The sequence below is a fragment of the Phocoena sinus genome, chromosome 3 (assembly GCF_008692025.1).
Source record: "Phocoena sinus isolate mPhoSin1 chromosome 3, mPhoSin1.pri, whole genome shotgun sequence".
NCBI classification, from domain to species: Eukaryota; Metazoa; Chordata; class Mammalia; order Artiodactyla; family Phocoenidae; genus Phocoena; species Phocoena sinus.
In genome coordinates, this window is record NC_045765.1 from 147,211,194 (window position 1) to 147,233,377 (window position 22,184).

The 22,184-nt window shown below is 44.2% G+C and overlaps 1 protein-coding gene across 2 annotated transcripts in view; it reads left to right on the top strand.

Moving 5' to 3' along the window:
* The window catches only part of MTMR12 (myotubularin related protein 12), a 65,351-nt gene that overhangs the window by 18,999 nt on the left and 24,168 nt on the right, over positions 1-22,184 (top strand). For both annotated transcript variants that reach the window (XM_032628036.1, XM_032628037.1), the window contains exons 2-7: positions 6,867-6,927; positions 9,577-9,719; positions 11,058-11,130; positions 11,979-12,109; positions 13,395-13,488; positions 17,763-17,892. The gene's annotated coding sequence lies outside the window, so the exon portion shown is untranslated. The remainder of the gene's footprint in view (positions 1-6,866; positions 6,928-9,576; positions 9,720-11,057; positions 11,131-11,978; positions 12,110-13,394; positions 13,489-17,762; positions 17,893-22,184) is intronic.

A 22,184-nucleotide genomic window follows, 5' to 3' on the forward strand; every position in this document is an offset into this window, starting at 1 on the left:
AAAGACACCAAAGGACAGGACCTAAGGCATTGTAGAAAACAAATCCTATTAACAGAAAAGTGCCGTTTCTTTTTCTATGACTTCAGATATTACTGTGCAGTCCAAGTCAAATGGAATTAGGACCAACCTGGATGTTGCTAATTGCAGGAGTTTCTGATCCACAAAAAAAAAAAAAAAAAATTGAGAAGCCTCCTGAGTGGTTCAATTTAGTTTCATGTGGGAAACAGGATTGAGAGAGAAGCAGAAATTATTCTACTCAGAATCTTGAATCATTGCAACTCTTAAGTAGTATGTTGGACTTCTTTGTTTGGTCATCAAAAGAAAGGAGGAGAAAAAAGAAAGGAATCAAGAAGCATAGATTCTGCTGGGTCCAACAATTGTAACAACTCCCATTTACTGAATATGTATGCCAGATGTTTACACCCTTTTCTCTTCATATCCTCATACTGAGGTGGTATTGTTTCCATTCACACAGGAGGAAACCAAAGCTCAGGTTAAATGGCAAGCCCAAGTTCATGTCTGTAGGTACCAGAGCTGGGTTTGGACTGTGGCCTCAAGTCTGTATTGTTTGTTTTCAGTACATGCACAGAGAGAAGTTTGGAGAAGCCAGGGGAAAGACAAAACTTAAATTGTCAGTACTAGGCTGTGTTAAAAATACAACTCTCTGCTTTAAAAAAAGGTAAATTTTGTTCAAAGATACACATGGATTCCCACTTAATATGTAGATGCAAATGAATTTCTCCCCTCAGATTTTCTATTTTAGCGGAGAAAACAGGGTATTAAGTGTCCATTTTAGACCAGTGGAGCGACTTGGAGGAAATAAAATGTTCGTGTTATGTCTTTTTAGCACTTGGTGCCAGATGTGATAGAAGGAAATTGTGTTTTGGAACCTTTAGGGATGTTATGTTGCCTCTTGGAATTTGCCCTTCTGGCTGGATAAAATTAAACCGAGAATAACAACTTCGGTTTTTGACTCAGAGCCCTTGTAAGCAGTGAAGGGTTGATGTGAACATTTATAAGCATTTTGGCCTATGAGAGCTTCATTGTAGAGACCCCCGCTCCATTCTTCTCAAGGTCAGTGATCATCTGGCAGGGCCCTTCCCTTTTTGTGCCTTTGCTGAGGGGCCCTAGGTCCATCACACTTTCGAGATGTGCGCATTCTGAATGTGAACTTGGTAAGAAACTAGTTTTTGAGAACCAGTGGAATGGAAACGACCAGGCTGCTTTGCAGCTTCTCAGCAGATTCTCAGGAGTGTAGCTGATGTTAGCTTTCACGTGCTTTTGTCCTGTATGAGGCAAATCCTTGTACAGTGGAGTGCAGTTTTCTCAAGGGAATTTTTCTGATTTGTTCTAATCAGTTTTGTAACAGGAGACTGGTTTTCTGTTATACGCAATGGCTGTGATGACTTCTTTTCTTTTGTGGTAGGAAACTGGAGACCATGTTTATTGGAACTAGGACACAGCAGTGAGGAATGTGGGCTCTGGAGTTAGTCGGGGCTTGGGCCGAACCCTTGGTTAGTGACTTATTTTCCTATAAAAGGGAAGTTCCTGAACCTCTTTAAGCCTAAGTTTCTTCACCTGTAAAATGGAGATAACGCCAGTCCTAGAGTTGTTGTGAGGATTAATGAGGTACTAATGAAGTATACTTACCTGGCACATCATAGAGCTTAATAAATGCTGGCTCTTATCATTATAGTTAAAAGCATCTGGTCGAAGGGGAAGCTGGGACTGACCGCTTGGGGAGTGCACAAACTTGGACACACCTGTCTTTACTGCTCAGAAGTCTTTTTCACTTTGTGATTTTCAGCAGTGTTCCAAATAGATGAGATTGCTGCACGGTCTGTGTTTTGGATAAGTAAAGTCTTGTGATTTGTTTCATGGCATTCGAGGCAGGGGCTCACATGCACTGGATGGTTAGATTATTTTTGGATGCTGGCTTGTCAGCAGCGGTATGTATCTTACTGCATTATTCTGACCTCTCCTTTCCCTCTCTGCAGCTGAAGGAAGTCTGATGAATAGTGGCGGCTTTAGTAGGAAGTCGAGCACTGTTAGGAATCTTGGTGGTTTTTCTGTCACCCTAGCCAGTGTTGAAATTCCCACACACTTCATGAGATATGTGACTCCTCCGTGACTTAGCTGCTTGGTGGGTTTTCCCTTTTCACAGATCAATTTTTGGTCAGCATCTTGTTGCCAACATCAGAACGTATTTAACATTATTCTAGAGAAGAGGAGTCCCTACTTTTAAAATGAAAAATGTGTACTAAGCTTCTGGGGCATTTTACAAAGACGAGGGTGAGTGGGGAAAATGTCTCCAGTCATTTCCTTTTTTTTCTCCCAGGAAATGCTTCTGGTGGATTCATTTTCATCCCTTTGAGAACATGCCATGTTGTGACAGTGTTTTAGAATGGAGAGCAGGTCTGTGGCAATCTTCCTTTGCCATTTCTAGTGAGGGAAAGCCACCAGGGACCCTGCCTCCTTCCTGGGCGCGAATACTCAGGCTCACGAAGCAGGCAGTGCAGCTCCCGCTTCCCTTCTCCCCTGCCAGTCTTACTCGTGAGATTGGTGGCTCTGACATCGATTCCTAATCCTGCGGCCCCCGGATATATTGCACGTTGACATGCTGCATGACGTGCTTCTGTCACCTGTGGTTTCTCAGTTGTTAGTGCAGTTGGTCTAAGTTGATGCCATTGGTGACAATCATCAGAACCACTGTAGGTGGTTTTTGCTAACGAGAGGATCCATTTATAAAGATACAGGTGTGGTTCATGGAACTGTGGGCCAGAGGCGAGGGTGGGCCTCGCTAGAGCCTGGAAAGCCATGGAGTCCAGGCTGTGACTGCTTGTGTGTCTGGGTTGGGCTTTTATCTCCACGTATCTTCTTCACGTGTCTCATTCTTTGCAGAACAGCTTTCTCTGTGGCTCCATATTTGTGGCCAAATCTGCAAGTCTGTGGTTGAAGCAGCCAGTTTGATTAGCTTCTCTTGGCCCTTCAGCCAAATTAATGGGGAGATAAAACGATTAGCCGTTTGCTGGTACTGCTGTCTGTTAGCCCACGCAGGTAATGGGGAGGCAGTGACTCTCTCCTGGAGGTGGGGCACAGGGGACAGTTGTCTGGGGAAGGGGCATTTGGGGTAGGACAGAGTTCTAAAAGATGTCTCCTCATTGTCTTGTTTATGGAATGTAAACAAAGAATATCACTAACCATTTCAAGAATTGATGTATGTAGGTAGTTTGGGGTAGTATAACATCTTTATTATCGGAAGATGATACTTCCTCGGATGTAACAAAAGGGTAGTCTTCTCCGTGCTGGCTTCAGTTCCAAGCACTAAAGATGATTGCTAGAGTTTTCTAACAGCTGATTGAATTTAATGAATAGCTTTGCTTTCCTCAGAGAAAGATGATAAACCTGTCAAAAATACTTGTGCTTTAATTTAGTTCTTTGTCAATGACAGATGATGAAAACTCTCAATGAGAATTTCTAAGTTACCAAAACACTCATAGCATTTACATATGCAAAAATAGTCGCTCTTGTGTAACCTAGAGCAGTGCATCAGGATCATCTGGGGAGCTTCTACAAAACCTGAGGCTGAGCTGCATCCCCCGCACTCTGATTCCTCAGGCTTGTGTTGGGGCCTGAGTGTCTGCAGGCTCCCCAGATGATCTGACGCTCCACAGGTTTGAGAACGCTGCCTCAGAGAGGCTTGATTTATTGGCATCTCCTGGGATGGAAATCATAGTCGTCTCCAAAACAGACCACACGCAAAACAGGTTCTGTGAAGACACCATGACTTTGCTCTTGTTCTTCAGCCTCAGGACGGGCTGTCTGGGCTCTCCCTGCCTCAGACGTACCCAAGTTTCTTCTAGTGCCCTGCTTCAGTCTGAATCAACAAATTCAGAAAACTCATGCCAACCAGGCACTTCTACCCAAAACAAACCAAAAATATTCCATTTTTATTTGTTGACAGAGCTGGTTTTGTGTTGTAGAATTTCCCACAGTCAGGATTTGATTGGTTGCATCCCCATGATGTCATTTAACATGTTTCTCTGTCCCGGTATTCAACCTGTAAATTGGAAGGTTGACATAGCAGCTCAAGTAGATTGAGATCAGATATTTTGCCAAGAATTCTTCATAGATGGTGTGGTAGGTTGATGAGGGGGCCCAACATGCCTCTCTTTTTGTTACGTTAACAGTCATTCTTTTTCCAGTTTTTTACTTTATGATATTTTTTATTCTTATTATGGAAAAATTTGATTTTGACCCACGAAATTGATTTACAACCCACTAATAGATACAATCCCTAGTTGGAGAAACACTGTCCTAGAGAGGGAGATAAGCATGCACATGGGTACTTAAAAAGTAATATTATAGGTGCTAACAGAAGAATGTATAACATGAATATTCTAGTATGGGGATAAATTTGTTTATGAAAGTGATGAAAATCTACATAAAGATGTAACCCCTGTTGAACGTCTTAAAGTTAACAGCCATTTATGATTGTTGTTTTGGTCCATTAATTCATTAAGCATTGCTAATTATCTTTGAATATCTGATAAACACTGAACCCAGCATAGAAGCATTTGAAGGTATTTTTATTGAGAAACAGTGACACAGAACTTGGCCTTGATTCCTTATTAGAAGTGATTGCATCCCATTGCACTGCCGTATGGTTTTCGGTAACTTAGAATGAGGAAATATGTTCCCGGCCTCCTGTACTGAGCCCTGGTATGCTGCAGAGTGGATGGCTCACTATTGACTTGATACATTCATATTGGGTTGGCCAAAAAGTGCCTTTGGTTTTTAAGTAAAACTAAAAGACTTATTTTTCATTTTCACAAAGAACTTTATTGAATAACGTATTCACCATTTTGTCCCACTACCTTCTGCCATTTTCAGGCAACTTCATAATTCCATCTTCCCAAAACCTTTTATCTTTTTGAGCAAAGAACTGTTCCAGTTGCCTTTTACAGTCTTCCAGGGAATTGAAATTTTTTCCACTAAGAGAATTTTATAAAGACCAAAATATATAAGTGGAAATTCGAAGGCACAACGTCTGGTGAATACGGCAGATGAATCAGAACTTCCCAGCCAAGCTGTAACAGTTTTTGCCTGGTCATCAAAGAAACATGCAGTCTTGCGTTATCCTGATGGACGATGATGTGTTTTCTGTTGAGTAATTCTGGACGCTTTTCATCAAATGCTGCTTTCAGTTGATCTAACTGGGAGCAGTACTTGTTGGAATTAATTGTTTGGTTTTCCAGAAGGAGCTCATCATAAAGGACTCCCTTCCAGTCCCACCATATACACATCACCTTCTTAGTTGTTTTTTTTAAATTACTATTATTATTTTTATTTTTGGCTGCATTGGGTCTTCATTGCTGCGCACGGGCTTTCTCTAGTTGCGGTGTGCGGGCTTCTCACTGCGGTGGCTTCTCTTGTTGTGGAGCACAGGGTCTAGGTGCGCGGGCTTATAGAGCACAGGCTCAGTAGTTGTGATGCATGGGCTTAGTTGCTCTGCGGCATGTGGGATCTTCCCGGACCAAGGCTCGAACCCGTGTACCCTGCATTGGCAGGCGGATTCTTAACCACTGCACCACCAGGGAAGTCCCAACATCACCTTCTTTGGTTGAAGACCAGCCTTTGGTGTGGTTGGTGGTGGTTCATTTTGCTTACCCCACGATATCTTCAGTTCCACATTATTCTACAGTATCCACTTTTCATCGCCCGTCACAATTTGTTTTAAAAACAGAACATTTTCATTACATTTAAGTGGAGAATCGCTTGCAGAAATACGGTCAGGAAGGTATTTTTCCGTTTAACTTACGTGGAACCCACACAATCAAAGTGATTAACATAACCAACCTGGTGCAAATGATTTTCAACGCTTGATTTGGGTATTTTGAGTATGTTGGCTATCTCCCGCGTGGTGTAATGTTGATTGTTTTCAATTAATGTCTTAATTTGATCGCTGTCAACTTCAACTGGTCTACCTGACCATGGAACATCGTCCAGCAAGAAATTTCCAGCACGAAACTTCACAAACCACTTCTGACACGTTTGATCAGTCACAGCACCTTCTCCATACACTGCACAAATCTTTTTTTGCATTTCAGTTGCGCTTTTACCTTTCTTGAAATAATAAAGCATAATATGCTGAAAATGTTGCTTTTTTCTTCCATCTTCAATATTAAAATGGCTACACAAAAATTCACCAATTTTGGTAAGTCTTTTTAAATGCATGCTGATATGACAGCTGTCACATACAATCTAGCAGAATTATTTCAAATGTAGTTAAAGACAACTAAGTGCTACTAGAGCCATCTTCTGGAAAAAACCGAACAAACCTTTTGGCCAGTCCAGTAGTTTCCTGTTCTTACCTTCAAGCCCTTTACGCAGGTTCATTTTCTCTCAAAAGCACACAACAGTCTTCTTTTGTTTTCGATCCTTGATTCTCACTGGAGAAAGAGGGGAATCATTCTGTGGACTGTCTTCTATTCTCTTTCTGACTCCGCTTAAGCTGCTTTCCTTTGCTCTGTGACTTTTGTTCCTTTATATGGGGAGTGCCCATCCCTGTCCCTCCACTTGGGACAACTGATAGTTGTCAATTCTAAATGATTAGTGTAATACATTGAACCAACTTGTTGAAATTTTCTGATTTCCTTTAGTTAAAAATACTTAAAAAAAAAAACTTAACACAACGCTGTAAATCAACTATACTTCAATTAAAAAACAAAACAAAACTTAGCTTGTCACATAAACAAAAAGCTCCTGAGCGAATATGATGTTTTAGTGTGTATTATAAAAGTGTGGCTTTATGTTACTCATTTTGAGCCCTTAAATAAACAAAAATATTACCCTTTCTCTTTTAGGAAATTCACACAAACGAAAAGGAAGTAACAGAGAAGGAAGTAACTCTTCACTTGTTGCCAGGTAACAGTCATGTTAGCATCTTACCTCATGTGTAGTTCAAAGCCAGTGATAAATTGTGTCATCCCTAGTAGCACTATATATAAACTCCTTTGTTTTCATCCAGACAGTGTGTGACAGTAATGAGTTGGACAAAAATATCAATGTCTTTAGTTCAGTAACTGCATACCTGGGACTGAGTATTACAACAGCTACAAAGAATTTTTGTTTCCCCTTCCCCATAGCTGATGAAAATAAACATGGGAAATTCTCACCTCTTTTGTAAGCAGATGAGGTCTTTTTTCAGGGTGCCTTACTTGGCCCCTTCCAGTATTCTGGTCCCCAGTCAGGAAGATCCTGGTCCTCTGCAGATCCCTACTCCCAACCCCTGCTGGGGTTTAACCAAACGCTGGGGCTGCCAGGGCTTTGCTCTTCGGTCATCACCAAGGAGCCTGGATTGGTTGGATTTCTTCCTTCCTTCCTTCCTTTCTTCCTCCCTCCCTCCCTCCCTCCGTTCGTTCTTTCCTTCTTTCTTTCTTTCTTTCTTTCTTTCTCTTCCTTCCTTCCTTCCTTTCTTCCTTTCTTCCTTTCTCTCTTTCTCTCTCTCTTCCCTCTCTCTCTCTCTTCCCTCTCTCTTTCTTTCTCTCTCTCTTTCTCTCTTTCTTTCTTTCTGATGGAGGAGAGTGACTCTGTAGCTTAAGTCAAGTTTTAATCATTTCTGAATTCAGAAACAAACTTCTTGGTGGTGTAGCCTCTCCATATATGGGGCTATCCAGTGAGTTGTGCATTCGATTGTTTTGCTACTTTCTTTTTTCCAGTCCCAAATAGGTTTTTTCATAAGTATTTTTAGATACATTTCCCAAAACAATTGAGTCCTCATTCTGGTTCTTTTAATTTTGTTCCATTTTATTGAGAGGATATGAATATGTACAAGTTTCTGACTGATCCACCTTATTTGGTAAACATATCAGAATCTCTGATTTTTTAAAAAATGTTTTTAAGTTTCAAGGGCTTTTCCCTATAATAATGGCCTCAACCTCAATCCATATATCCTATTGTATTTCCTCTTCTTGGGTTATATTGTAGATTCTGAAATTTACTTTTGTCTTTAGCTTAGTGTTATGTACATTCTCCATTCCCCTGGATTCCTGACGGCCTCTTCTAGGTGTGCAGCCCAGATTTCCTAGACTAGACTATGATCTTTTCCAGCTCGTGCCTCCCATGACCTGAGACTTTGAACGACGTACAAGCTGACACGTGTGGTGCAGGTCGCCGTGCTTGCAGAGCCTCTCCTGGATGTCGTTTTAGCCCCTGTGTGCCAACTTCTGGTCTCCATTGCCTGACCATGGACCCATATGGCTTGCCTGGTCTTGGGAGAGGCTCACCATTAAAGTTTTTTTCCACCAGGAGTTGAAAGCACAGGAAGCCTTGCTCATGTGTCTTCTACCTCGGATTCAGTTGAAGCACTTTTTCTGGGACTATTTTAACCCCTAATGAGGCCCTGACTTCACTGTTTTCTTCAAGCCCGGTGGTCTATGTAGAGGCTGACCTGGTGACAGAGCCATCTTCCTGTATTTCCATTGTAATTAACCCCTTGGAAGAGAGAAAAAAACAAGATGAAATATAATATGTGTCCCCTGATAGTCTTAGTGTCTGGAATTCTTCTTTGTTTTCATATTCAAAGTTAGAATAAATGAATTTTGAGCCAAATGGTAAATTTAAAGACAGTGAAGGAAATGTCCAGAGGGAGATTCTAAGGAGAAGATGGTTACCTGTTGGATGAGAAGAAAATTCCTTTTTCTTTCTTGTCACAAAGTATTTACACTTAGTCTTTTTTTTTTTTTTTTATTTTACACTTAGTTTTTCATTTCCCCTGTATCCGTCCTTTTTTCCTGCCCTTACGCAGGCATCCAGCCCTCATGAGCCTCTCCACTTCCTGCCTATCCCTAAATCCTCATCTTTTTGACTATAGTGAGAAGTACTCTCTATCACCAGGAAATACAGCTCTCATGCTGCTGGGCATCTGCAGATAGAGCAGGAAAGGTGACACACTGAGAGGAAATACTCTCAACTAAGAAAGAGAGGAAACAGGTTTTTTTCCCACAAACCTCTGACCTCCCTTTTCCTCCCATCCTTGTCCGTGGAGCCAGAATGAGTGCAGTCGTGCTGCACCCTCTGTGCCTGAGGAAGCTGCCTTAGGGCCCCGGGCCAGGGAGGCACCCGCCCTCTTTCCGCAGTTCCGGGATGAGGAATGGCCCACCCTCACAGGAAGGGGGGCTCCAGAGCTACGTGCCAGAGCTCGCTGGCCAGCCCTTCTGGCTTTGCTCACTTGGGTACCGCTTCTCCAGAACTTCTGCTTGGGTCCAGGTGATGAAAGCACTAAGATCTGTGTTTGTAAGTGGAGCCGAGATCATTTCTACCTGTTTGGACACGTCCATTATTCACAGTGAGAAGACAGAGAAGTGCCCCATGTAAAAGTGTATCTGAGTCATTGTGATCTCACTTCTCCGCAGCCCCCACTCTGCTTCATCTTCTCCCCTAGGTTTCGCAGCTCCCGTGTGCTGTGTTGTAGTGTGTGTTTGTCTTACAGGAATAGAGCCGGGAAGCTTGTACTGTTTGCGTTCTGCATGTTGCCTGAGGACTCTAAGGAGGACTTGTTTTCGTTTTGATCAGGTGAACAGCTGCTCTGTGAAGCCAGCACAGTACTGAAGTGTGTCCAGGAAGACTCCTGTCAGCGTGGAATCTATGGGAGGCTTGTCTGCACAGACTTCAAGATTGCTTTCTTGGGCGATGACGAATCTGCATTGGATAATGATGTATGTATAAGCTGCACTTGGCTGAGTTTGTGGGAGCACTGCATTGGTGGCCCCATTGTCTTTTCTCCCAGCTTCTCAATAACTCGCCCCTAACGCACGTAAACACAAAGGCCAGAGTCTTTCTCACCACTAGTCTGCTCTCTCTCCTTTGGGATCTCCTGTCGGCGGGAGCACCACTCTGCAGTTTCCCACCAGTGCCTCACGTCACGCTGGCTTGCGTTTGACCTCGTAGGTTGACACCGTCAGCTTTTAATTTTCTTCTGTATTTCAGCACAGTACCTATCACTCATGGGAATCACATCTCCCCAAATATACTAGTTCCCCATGTTTTCTCTATATTGAACTCTTCCTCAAATTTAGGAACTGAATTCAGTTATGACACTGGTGCTGAATGCAGCACTGAGTTTGGGTTTACTTTGTGTTTGCTCTGTGCCTGTAAGACTTGTCCGCCTTAGGAAAAGTGAGCAGTGGAGTGAGGAGGGAACACCCGCACCCCTCAGGGCGCGCTGGTGGTAATGGGAACCGGCTGGCCCAGCCACGCCAGCACCCTGCCACCTGACAGCGTGGGCGTCTGTGCAGCTGTTGCTGTAGCGGCCTGGTTCCTAGTCTTGTACAGAGGCAGCATTTACAGAGCTTGAATCTCCTGGGGTTTTCTTCCTGCCTTCTCGTAGCTGTCACTCACCTGTCTGCATTTGTGTGGAGAAATCTGAACCTATGTGCCACCTGCCAGCATCTCTCAGGGTGTCGTGCATGCGGCCTGGTGGGTTGGCCTGGGAGCAGCTGGCAATGGCATGTCCTGCCTGGGTTTGAAAACAAGTGTTCGCAGTATTTCTCACACACTTCACTCCATCGTCCCTTTCCTAGGGATGTGACAACATTTCCCTGTTTGTTTGTGTAGGATGTATACCTTTTCATTTATTTTTTCTAGCTTTACTGAGATATAATTGACATTTAAAGTTGTATTAGTTTAAGATATACAACGTGATGGATTTGGTGTATGTAAATATTGTGAAATGATCATCACAATATGTTTAGTTAACATCCATCACATCACATAGTTAAACAATTTTTTTCTTGTGATGAGAACTTTTAAGATCTACCCTCTTAGCAACTTTCAAATGTACGATGCAGTATTATTAACTCTAGTCACCATGCTGTACATTACATCTCCAGGACTTGTTTTATAATTGAATTTGTACCTTTTGACCACCTTCACCCATTTCCCCCACCCACTCCCCATTTTTCTTTATATGCACGTGGAGGATGGTGATTTGCTTTACCTGTAAATGTCACAGTGCATAGCAAGGAATCACAGTTGTTTCCTTTTGAATTTTTTAGGAAACGCAGTTTAAGAATAAGGTCATAGGAGAAAATGACATTACCCTCCACTGTGTTGATCAGATTTATGGAGGTGAGTATGTTTTCCCCTGGGGTGTTGCCAGCCTTTGAAAGTATAGCTGATAATGATGAGTTGTTTTTTTTTTTTTTGGTCCTTTGTAGCTTACTGAAATTTCTTCACATATTTATCTTATTTAAATCAGTTTTATGGATGATAAAATTGAGATGCGGAGTGGCTTATTTGGGGTCGCTTAGCTGGAGGAGCTTGGACTTGAACATGGAACCTGTTCTTTCTAATACTCCACGGTGCCATTACATGATAGATATTGATTATATGTCAATGTTAGCTGTGCAGATCTCACTTTAAAGGCTCACCTGATAAAGGTCTGTCATACCACACTCGGGTGTCTTTTCTTCTGACTAAACAAAGCCTCTCTGGGCTCCACTTCTCTATTTTTGTAGCCAGGGCTTTGTCAGAAATCATTCAGTAGCCATTTATGGTGTTCCCAACACCAGCAGGTGCTGCGTGGTGCAAACTCTGGGAAAGGGAGGAGGGTGTCAGGAGGGGCCCTAGCTATAAACCTGGGAGTTGACTGTCCCAAAAGCAGATCCCTAGTGATCTCCCATCTTTCGTAATCTCAGCTTTCAGAGCTGGGTTTTCTGCAGGAGTCAGTTCTGCCATCAGTGGCCAGTCCATTTGGGTCTGTGCTTCCTGGGGAGGAGTGAGGAACCCTGGCTGTTCCAGAGAACAGGGCCCCTGCTGGATGGGACGGGCCCTGTTGACAGTTACTTAGAAGCTGGTGCCTTTCCTCTCACTTTTGAGAGGCGCCCTTGGAAGTTAATAGTCTACCTTGTTTCTTTAGCATTTAATTGTTGTCTTATAACATGATTTCCCTTCTTGATTTCATTGTTGATGTGTAGTGTTTGATGAGAAAAAAAAGACTCTCTTTGGACAGCTGAAGAAATACCCTGAGAAACTCATCATCCACTGCAAAGACCTCCGGGTATTCCACTTTTGTCTGAGGTACACAAAAGAAGAGGAAGTCAAAAGGGTAACTAGTCGCATGTGTTTTTAGGTTTTATTTCCCATCAGGTTTTCCCCACTTCAGTTCTTGCTTCCATTGCACGAAGGTTGAGGGGAGCCTTTCATTCTGTAAAGTTGACATTGGTTATAATCGCATGTGCTTTGATTAGAATTGAGAGAGAATTTGGTAGAGCAGGACTATATTATCTTGGCACATGGCTGCATTTAATCCTTCAGTTCATAATGTGTTCATTCCCAGAGCCTGCAGAGGGTGGGAGGTGGTAAACCAGGATCAGAAGGCCGTCAGGGGAAGGGGAGGATGGAGCAGCTAGAAGCAACCCCCTTTCCCCACCTCTGACAGCCTTTCCAGAAGTGACCCCCAGCTCCCGGCATGAAGGAGTTGACATCTGGGAGGTCGTGGTTACATGTGGAAGGAGGGGGAGGTACACGGTCATGGGCAGAGTGAGCCACCAGATGAGCCTGTGCTTTTGGTCCCTTACTTAATCTGGTTGCTGCAGCAAATTGAGACGTGTAACTGGGCAAACTGGTCACAATGGTTATCGTAGCTTCCAAGATTTCTCTTAAGATATTGAAGGTCTCGGACTTGCCACTGTCATGGTAGATACATCAGGGGGAAACCTAGGGAGAGACCAGTTTATCTGTTGTCTTTGGCTGCAGTGAGTTATGCCTTCTTTTCAGGTATACTCTTAGTTTTCTTTCAGGTAGTGTGGTAGATCAGTTAGAATAATAAACATGACTCCAGTATCTGTTCTGAGCTGGAAAAAGAGTGGTGTAGACATGGAAAATTCCCTGAGAAGCCAGAAACTTTATTTTGAATGATGATTTTAGTCATCTATCCAAACATACTTTTGTTTGGAACTTCAAACAAAAAGCATGAGGGATTGATTGCCTTATCTTCTAGAAGAAGATCCTTAAGGCCACAACAAGTAGAACAGAATAGCTAAGCATCTTGGTTATTATCTGGTCAGCTATGTATCTTTGACATGTCAGACTTTTGGAGTATCTGAAAATGGGACTTAAGTGTTTTTAGTGCTTTGTTTTTGAGAAATTAGACTTTTAGAAATTGCCCTAGAAACTCAAAGCTCTTAAAAACTTGACAAAATGGTTAGCGTTCTGTTTACTTGGCATTATTTCAAGAGATCACATCACAGGTACAGACCTCAATGAGAGCTAGTTAGCATGCTGCCCATCGGAGCCCATTAGCATTACGGAGACCTAGACAACTTGGGTCTTGTCTCTCAGTGTTTATCTGCCAAAAGCATGACTGTATCCATCGCTTGGTTCTTTTCCAGATTGTCAGTGGCATAATCCATCATACCCAGGCCCCTAAACTGCTGAAACGATTGTTTCTGTTTTCCTACGCGACTGCAGCACAAAACCACACAGGTAAGCTTTCATCCGCAGGTAGGCAGGCCCCTTCCAGTTCCTACCTGCAACTTCTGGGAGAAAACCCATCCATGGGTTTTGTTCCCCTCTTCTCTAGCAGTGGGTCGCCTCTTGCTTGGGTGAGTCATTCAGATTTCTTTTAAAAAAAGGTTTCTATTTCTTTCCTGTGATCTTTGTTTCTTTAACTTATCTTTTAGGTTTGTTTGCTTTTTGTGAGGGATTATTTGTTTGTTGCTTATGAAAGAAAATCAATATATTATGATTGGGAATGTGAGGCTATAGAGAAGCAAAACTGAGACAAGTTTAAAATCACTCTGTCTGCCCCTGGATTCTGTTTTTCACTTTAATACACTTGGTTTCATTTCATGAGACCCTAAAAAATGTCTTGCATTCTAGAAAGTTTTTAAACAACCAGAACATGCCTTATAGCAAATGTTTGGGGGATGGGGAATGGAACAGTTGTACCTAAGAGAGCACATCAGAAAAGCAGTTTGGTTAGAAAACTTAAGATTCCAAATGTTTTCCATTCGATTCCCTGAAAAAGAGAGCAGTCTTTTAAGTAAGAAACTGTGCTCATCTGAATTAGCTATTAATAATGCCTAGCTTTGTACAGTGTTTCCACAGATGTCTGTCTTCTTCCTTCTCTGGGTCTCTCCTCCTCCGTCTGTCCACTTGCTCTGTCCATTCCTCTTTTTTTTTTAATTCCAAATTATTAACAGTATTTTTATTTTTTTCTTCCCGTTGTATTGAGATATAATTGACACATTACTGTATAAGTGTAAGGTGTACGGCATAATAATTCGATTTACATACATCTTGAAATGATGGCCACAGTAAGTTTAGTGAACATCCATCATCTCATATAAATATAATATTAAAGAAATAGAAAAAATCTTTTTCCTTGTGATGAGAACTCTTAGGATTTACTCTGACAGCTTCTCTGTATAACGTACAACAGTGTCAATTATATTTATCATGTTGTGCATTACCTTCCTATCTGCCCATTACTCTTAACGTGAAGTTGATGTTTACTCATCCTGAGTGCCATGTGCCTTTCATCAGGGAGGTGGCGAGTTAGTTTAACTGCATATATCATGCTTTCTGGAATGCAGAGTTGCTTTGTCACTGACTGCTCATTTGGTAAATGTTTATCGATCGCTTGCTGTGGGTCACGCACCCTGGGGATATGAACAGGACTAAATCCCTGCCTTCTAAGAGCTTCAAGTCAAACAGAGTGATGTGTCCTGTGGTGGGAGGGAACGACCACGCTGGGGGAGGGAGGGCTGTCAGAGGGCGAAGGCTGGTCCTGAACTGCTGGTGAAGGATGTGGAGTGGCCGGTAGGCACACAGGAGTATTTGAGGCAGCGGACTGGCGTGTGCAGAGAAGTAGATATCTGAGAGAGTAGCTTGCATTTGAGGGACTATGGTGATCTAGTAGAAAAGGTCTGTCCCACCTGATTTCAAATCCTTGTCCAGCTGCCTAGTAGCTGTGTGATCCTGGGGATGGCACTTAACTCTTGGGCCTCTGTTTTCTCATTTCAAAAAATAGTGTTGTTAATGCTTCCCTTGAAGTGTTGTGAAAATTACAAATTGTTAAATGCCATGGCACACAGGGTGCGGTCATTAAATGAGGGTTAATTGAGAGTGTAACTGCTTACTCAGGACAGATTATGCTCAGAGAGCTCCACTGACGTAAAATATACTTAGCACTACTATCAGGCCAACACAAAATTTGTTCCTTAATTCAGTAAGTTCATCTTTGTGAATGATCTTTTCACTGTAGCCATATGTAAAGTGCTGATTAGCTGGGTGCTGGCTGACAACAGCTTGTTGCAATATGAGATATACAAAATATGACTTCTTTGTTGATTGCTGTAATTTATATAAACATTTATTGGGTCTACATTTGAAAATCATACTCTTATTTTTAGGAATTCTGCCACTTCCTTATATCCTGATTCTTGGTCTGGACCCAGCACAGGACGGTTTCTCGGCTTCCCAGCATGTGTTGATCTGTGTGCCAAAACCCTTACCTTGACTGACCCTGGCAGTAAGATCCCACATGCTGCGGGGCAACTAAGCCTGCGCGTCACAACTACTGAGCTCATTACCTTGTGGTGGCTTTTTGTGCCAGAAAGCCCAAGATATATAGCATCTTCTTTTCTATCTGAATTCTAGCCTTCTTTTCTCCTTCCACCCTCCATTTTTTTGATGAGTAAAGGTTATAACTGATAGATGCGAGTTGATCAATTTGCTTTTCGATTGAGTAGGGGTTTCCAGAGGTGGGTGCTTTGCAGTCTGAACATCTGTCATTTTACTCAGGCTTAATAATTCACAAATGTACTTTGGCTAAAAGGTCCTAGGAGTATCGTTACTACTTATGTCCATGGGGGAATTTATTAATATTTGCATTTATTACTTTATGGAAATTTACTTTACTGCTGCCTGGGTTTGAATTCCATTTCTGCCATTGCCTAGCTCTGTGACCTTGGGCAAGTTAATTGGCCTTTCTGTGCCATATCTGTAAAATGGAGGAAATAATATTACCTACCCTGTAGGGTTGTGAGGATTGAGTTATTATATGTAATATGCTCAGGATAGTGCCTGGCGTACTAAGTGCTATGTAAGCTTAACTGTTGTTGTTGTTGTTTTGTGGTACGCGGGCCTCTCACTGTTGTGGCCTCTCCGGTTGCGGAGCACAGGCTCCAGACGCACAGGCTCAGTGGCCATGGCTCACGGGCCCAGCCGCTCCGTGGCATGTGGGATCTTCCCGGACTGGGGCACGAACCTGCGTCTTCTGCATCGGCAGGCGGGCTCTCAACCACTGCGCCACCAGGGAAGCCCCTTAACTGTTGTTTTTTAATCATTATTTGTCTTATCATCCTTTGTACTATGACCTGTTTGTATAAAAGGATTAGGTGGGAGTTTCATTAACCACTTTGTTTTTCCAGGAAGGCTTGCCTTTTTTTTTTGATATTTTTGTTTATTTTAAAAATTTGTTTATTTTTTTTGGCTGTGTCGGGTCTTCATTGCGGCACACGGGCTTCTCTCTAGTTGTGGCACGCAGGTTTTCTCTCTCTAGTTGTGGCACGCAGGCTCCAGAGCGTGTGGGCTCTGTAGTTTGTGGCACGTGGCCTCTCTCGTTGAGGCATGCGAGCTCAGTAGTTGTGGCGCGCGGGCTTAGTTGCCCCGTGGCATGTGGGATCTTAGTTTCCCGACCAGGGATCAAACCCATGTCCCCTGCATTGGAAGTGGATTCTTTACCACTGGACCACCAGGGAGGTCCCAAGGCTTGTTTTTTTAAGATGTGCACAGGCTTGAATGAACTGATTTGTGTAAAAATACCCAAGGGTTGGGCTTCCCTGGTGGCGCAGTGGTTGAGAGTCTGTCTGCCGATGCAGGGGACACGGGTTCGTGCCCCGGTCCGGGAGGATCCCACATGCCGCGGAGCGGCTGGGCCCATGAGCCATGGCCGCTGAACCTGCGCGTCCGGAGCCTGTGCTCCACAACAGGAGAGGCCACAACACTGAGAGGCCCGCGTACCACAAAAAAAAAAAAAAAAATACCCAAGGGTGTTTGGCACCCGTCACCCCCATCAAGCTGTTCTGTGGCTTGGGAGAGGACCAAGGACACACCTGCTGGGCTGCAAGAGTAGTGCTCTTGGGCACTTCCTCCTAGCAGGTAGCGGCAAGGTTAGGGACAGAAGTCCCCGTTACCGTGATGTGGCCCTTGGCTTGCAGACCCTGACCTTCACCATAGCTGTCTGATTTGTTTCTAGCCCTCAGAAACCAGGTGTCACACTGAAAACGCCTCTTTTGGGCAGTGCATCTTCACACTGAAGGAGGCTTCACACTCAGCAATCTGGCATGCTGTTCAGATGAGTTTGCCATCTTATGCACACATTGGTAGGGCTAAAAATATTTTATTATTTTAGCATTTGTGCCAAGCCTGTCTTTTAGTGCTGCACAGGATCTTTTTATGTTATATAAATTATCTCATGGTCAGATGACTGAAAATGGAGCTATAAATTACTTTTGCACAGAATGGAACAAGAACAGCTGCTTTCGCCCAGCACAAAAGACAGAGCCTCACTCATAATTTTGGATGAATGACAGAAAAAAGGAACAAAGTTAGGATGAATCAGTGAGTTCATTCTGTGGGGATAAAAATGGGCTTAGTGGAGGAAGTTAGGGCCCGAGGAGCCACTTTCACACCATTAAAATACCAGGGCTTCCCGACAAGATTTTACTGTCTTTCTCAATTTGTTTTGTTAGCTACTGACCCCAAGAACCATGCCGTAATGTTTGACACACTTCAGGACTGGTGTTGGGAGCTGGAGCGGACCAAAGGCAACATGAAGTACAAAGCAGTGAGTGTCAATGAAGGCTATAAAGTCTGTGAAAGGTAAGCTCTCAGTGTTTTGCTTTTCTTTTTGAACAGCTTTGTTGAGATTTAATTCACATGCCATACAATTCACCTGTTTGAAGTGTGTAGTGTTTTTTAGCACATACACAGGGTTGTGCGACCATCACTGCGGTCAATTTTAGAATATCTTCGTCATCCCCCAAATAACCCCTTACCCCTTAGTAGTCACTCCCCATTCCCCCGCTCCCCACTGCCGCAGCCCTAGACAACCACTAACTACTTTCTGTCTCTATAGATTTGCCTATTCTTGGCATTTCACATAATGGAACCATATAATACGTGGTCTTTGTGCCTGCTTTTTTCACTTAACATAATGTTGTCAAGGCTCATCCATGTTTAGCATATATCAGGATTTCATTGTTTTATTACTGCTGAATAATATCCATGATATGGATATACCATATTTTATTTATCCATTCATCAGTTGATGGACACTGGCTTCTTTTCACTTTTTGGCTACTATGAATATGCTGCTACAAACATTAGTATACAAGGTTTCATATGGACATGTATTTTCAGTTCTCTTGGGTATATTCCTAGGGGTGGAATTGGTGGGTCATATAGTAATTCTGCATTTAACCTTTTGAGGAACTGTCAGACTGTTTTCCATAGCCACTGAACGAACACATTTTTACACTCCATCAGCAACGTATGAGGGTTCCACTTTCTCCACATTGATACTGTGCTTTTTTAAGAAACCCTTAAAGTATCCCTTAAAACATTCAGAAGTGAATTTGTCTTTTCCTTCCCATTATTATATCTGTAATCTAAATGTAAAACTTTTAGAGGCATTTCTAAATTTATATCATATTTGCATTCCTTTTATCAAGCATTTTATTTATTCATTCAATAAACATTTTTTTAATATAAATTTATTTATTTATTTATTTTTTGGCCGCATTGGGTCCTTGTTGCTACGCACGGGCCCCCTCTAGTTGCGGTGAGCGGGGGCCACTCTTTGTCACGGTGCGCGGGCTTCTCATTGCAGTGGCTTCTCTTGTTGTGGAGCACGGGCTCTAGGCGTGCGGGCTCAGTAGTTGTGGCACATGGGCTCAGTAGTTGTGGCTCACAGGCTCCAGAGCACAGGCTCAGCAGTTGTGGCACACAGGCTTAGTTGCTCCGCGGCAGGTAGGATCTTCCTGGACCAGGGCTCGAATCTGTGTCCCCTGCTTTGGCAGGCAGATTCCTAACCACTGCGCCACCAGGGAAGTCCCTCAATAAACATTTCTAAGGGTCTCCTATGTGCCTGACAGTGTCCTGGCTACTGAAGACAGAGCCTAAAAATCCCTGCCCTCATGGAGCTTTCGTTCTAGAGGAGGAAAATGATAGAATAAGTGAGTAATTATAGTGTATTAAGAGGTAATAAGTGCTATGGAGAAAAATAGATCGGCCAGGGACTGGGGCGTGCTGGAGATGTTGGCAGGAGGGCTGGTCAGGCAGAGGAACAGCAGGTGCAAAGGCCCTGAGGTGGAATCTTGTCTGGCTGTGTGAGGAACAGCAAGGAGCCCAGGGGTTGGAGAGGAGTGAGCAGGGGACAGAGCAGTAGGAGGTGTGATCAGAGAGGAGAGGGCCAGCTGGGTGCTGATGGGCAGGGAGGGTTTCAGAATTTATAGTGCAGTGTGGAGGAGTTTGAGCAGAGGCGTCATGTGATCTCACCTACATTTTTAAAGGATGACTCTGTGTAATCCTTTTTTTGAAACTTGAATCTTACTGTTTTGGAACATAATCCTCACCGCCCTGCTGACAGTTTCAAAAAATTAGTATTTTCCTAGAGCATTTTGTACTTACGGTTCCGAGGGGCCTTTTCAGTAGATCGGTTTTTTTGGTTTTTTTGGGGTTTCTTTTTGTTTTTTTTGAGGTACGCGGCCCTCTCACTGTTGCGGCCTCTCCCGTTGCGGAGCACAGGCTCTGGACGCGCAGGCCCAGTGGCCATGGCTCACGGGCCCGGCCGCTCCGCAGCATGTGGGATCCTCCTGGACCGGGGCACGAACCCATGTCCCCTGCGTCGGCAGGCGGACTCCCAACCACTGCGCCACCAGGAAAGCCCCAGTAGATCAGTTTTGATTTTGATCAGTCTCAGACACTTATAAGGTTAGCCCTCTCGTTACAGCACAAACTAGGGTGACAGTGGGGAGGGGCCTGCAGGGCAGGTGTCGGATCACACCCCCCATGCCCACGCTGCCCCTCCTCCCCTCTTTATAGTCACAAAGCTTGGAAAGGGAGAACAAGCGCTCAGTCGGGAGGAGGTCAGAAAGCCCTGCTCCTGGGCTTCCCTGGTGGCGCAGTGGTTGAGAGTCCACCTGCCGATGCAGGGGACACGGGTTCGTGCCCCGGTCTGGGAGGATCCCACATGCCGCGGAGCGGCTGGGCCCGTGAGCCATGGCCGCTGAGCCTGCACGCCCGGAGCCTGTGCTCCGCAACGGGAGAGGCCACAACAATGAGAGGCCCGCGTACCGCAAAAAAAAAAAAAAAAAAAAGAAAGCTCCGCTCCTAGGAGGTGATATTTTGCAATGTGATGTTGACACTGATAGCAGGCATGCCCATTCCCAGGATCCTGCCACATACTGATTAGATTCATTGGTATTTGCATAGGTGTCAGCACATCAGAAATATACCAGGTCGAGAAGGTGGGTGGAGTGGGGTGTCAGGGGGTTCTAATTAGTGGTCGGGGGAGAATGGAGCCTCAGCGAGATTTTGCTGCTCAGAGGCACTTGGTGCAGACACACTCCCCCTGGACTGCCCCAGCCATGCACTCGCCCCTGCGCTTCTGCCCCAGGGATGATACAGGAAAAGCTGTGCTTTGTTTCTTACCTGGCACTGTGGTAGCTGCCTGCGTGGTCCTCCCCCACCCACTCTGGCCCGTGGCATCCATTCTTCCCCTGCTTCATTGGCTCCTTGCTGTTCATGGTAGAGAGGATAAAACTTCTAACAGGCCCTTCGTGGCTTGCCTCATGCCTAACTCTCCAGCTTTGCATGTACCGCTCCAGCCACCCTGAGTCCCTCCTGTGGGCCTTGGCTGTGCGGTCTGTCTAGGATGCTCCTTTTGCGTCCAGCTTTACTAATGAGTTACCTCCACTTCATCGGTCAGATCTCTGCCCAGGTGTCTCTTTTAGGGAGTCTTCCCAGACTAGATGAGGTCTCCTGTGAGAGCTTTCATTGCACTGTGCCTCTCTCCTTAGCACCTCTTCCGATCGTGAGTTTATTCTTATCTGTATCACCATTTGGTTAATGTTTGTTTTCTGCAGCCCATCAGTCCTGGGGAATCAAGGACACTGTTTGGTTCATCTTTATATCCTCAGTACCAAGTATAGTGCCTGACTTATAAGACCCACTCAATAAATTGGGAACAGTGAATAAATTAATGAAAGCCCCAGTGGTAAGAGAAGACCCCGGCCAGTTTGGATAAGAATAAGAAACTGAGTGTCTACTTTGCCTTCTCCTGAAAAGCCTTTCTTCATGCCACCTCCCTGTGAAGGTATAAGAAGGTCCTCAACCCTGTAGGGAGTGTGTAACACAGGGGAACCTAGGAATTGATGCAGCCAAAGGAAGACATTGCTGCTCTGGTGGTGTCACTCTGGGGTTCCCTCACCCTAACTGAGGTGGTGCCTAAGAGGATCATACAACCTTCCTTGAATAAGGTCAGCTTATATTTGGAGAGGCTGTTTACTTTGTATTCAAAACTCCTCCTGGTGACTAAAATGAGTGCTGTCCCAGGTGGGAGGGTCAGTTGCTTGTAGACATCGGGAGTCTCCCAGCAGAGCCTCCGTAGAACCACCTTGAGTTCACTGGGACAGGGAGGGGACATCACAAACCTCCCCACTGGTGCAGAGCTGTCCCTCTCTTTGCAGCCTCCTTTCTTCAGTGACTGCATGGTACACACGCTAGTACACTGGGTTCTGACCATTTTTTTCCCCGTTGGTGAAAGACTGTTATAAGGCACAATTAACTTGTGAAATATTCACACACACTAGTAGAGGAAGACATGGAAATTTTTTAAAGCAGTGTGGCCCCATCCCAACTTTGTCGAATGAGCCTCTGGGGAAGGAGCTGAGAATCTGGTTTACACAAAGCCCACGGGCGACTCTCCTGTGAGGGCTGGGAAACAGTTTTCTGTTTGTAAGTTGCCATCTAAGGCGCTGCTTCTCGTGGTTGACTGTGCAGCCCAGTCCCCTGGGGAGCTTGTGGAAGTGCAGATTCTGATCCTACAGGCCGGGGCTGCTCTCCTTCTAAGTGTCCGGGTAATGCTGCTGTACACTTTGACTAGCAGGACC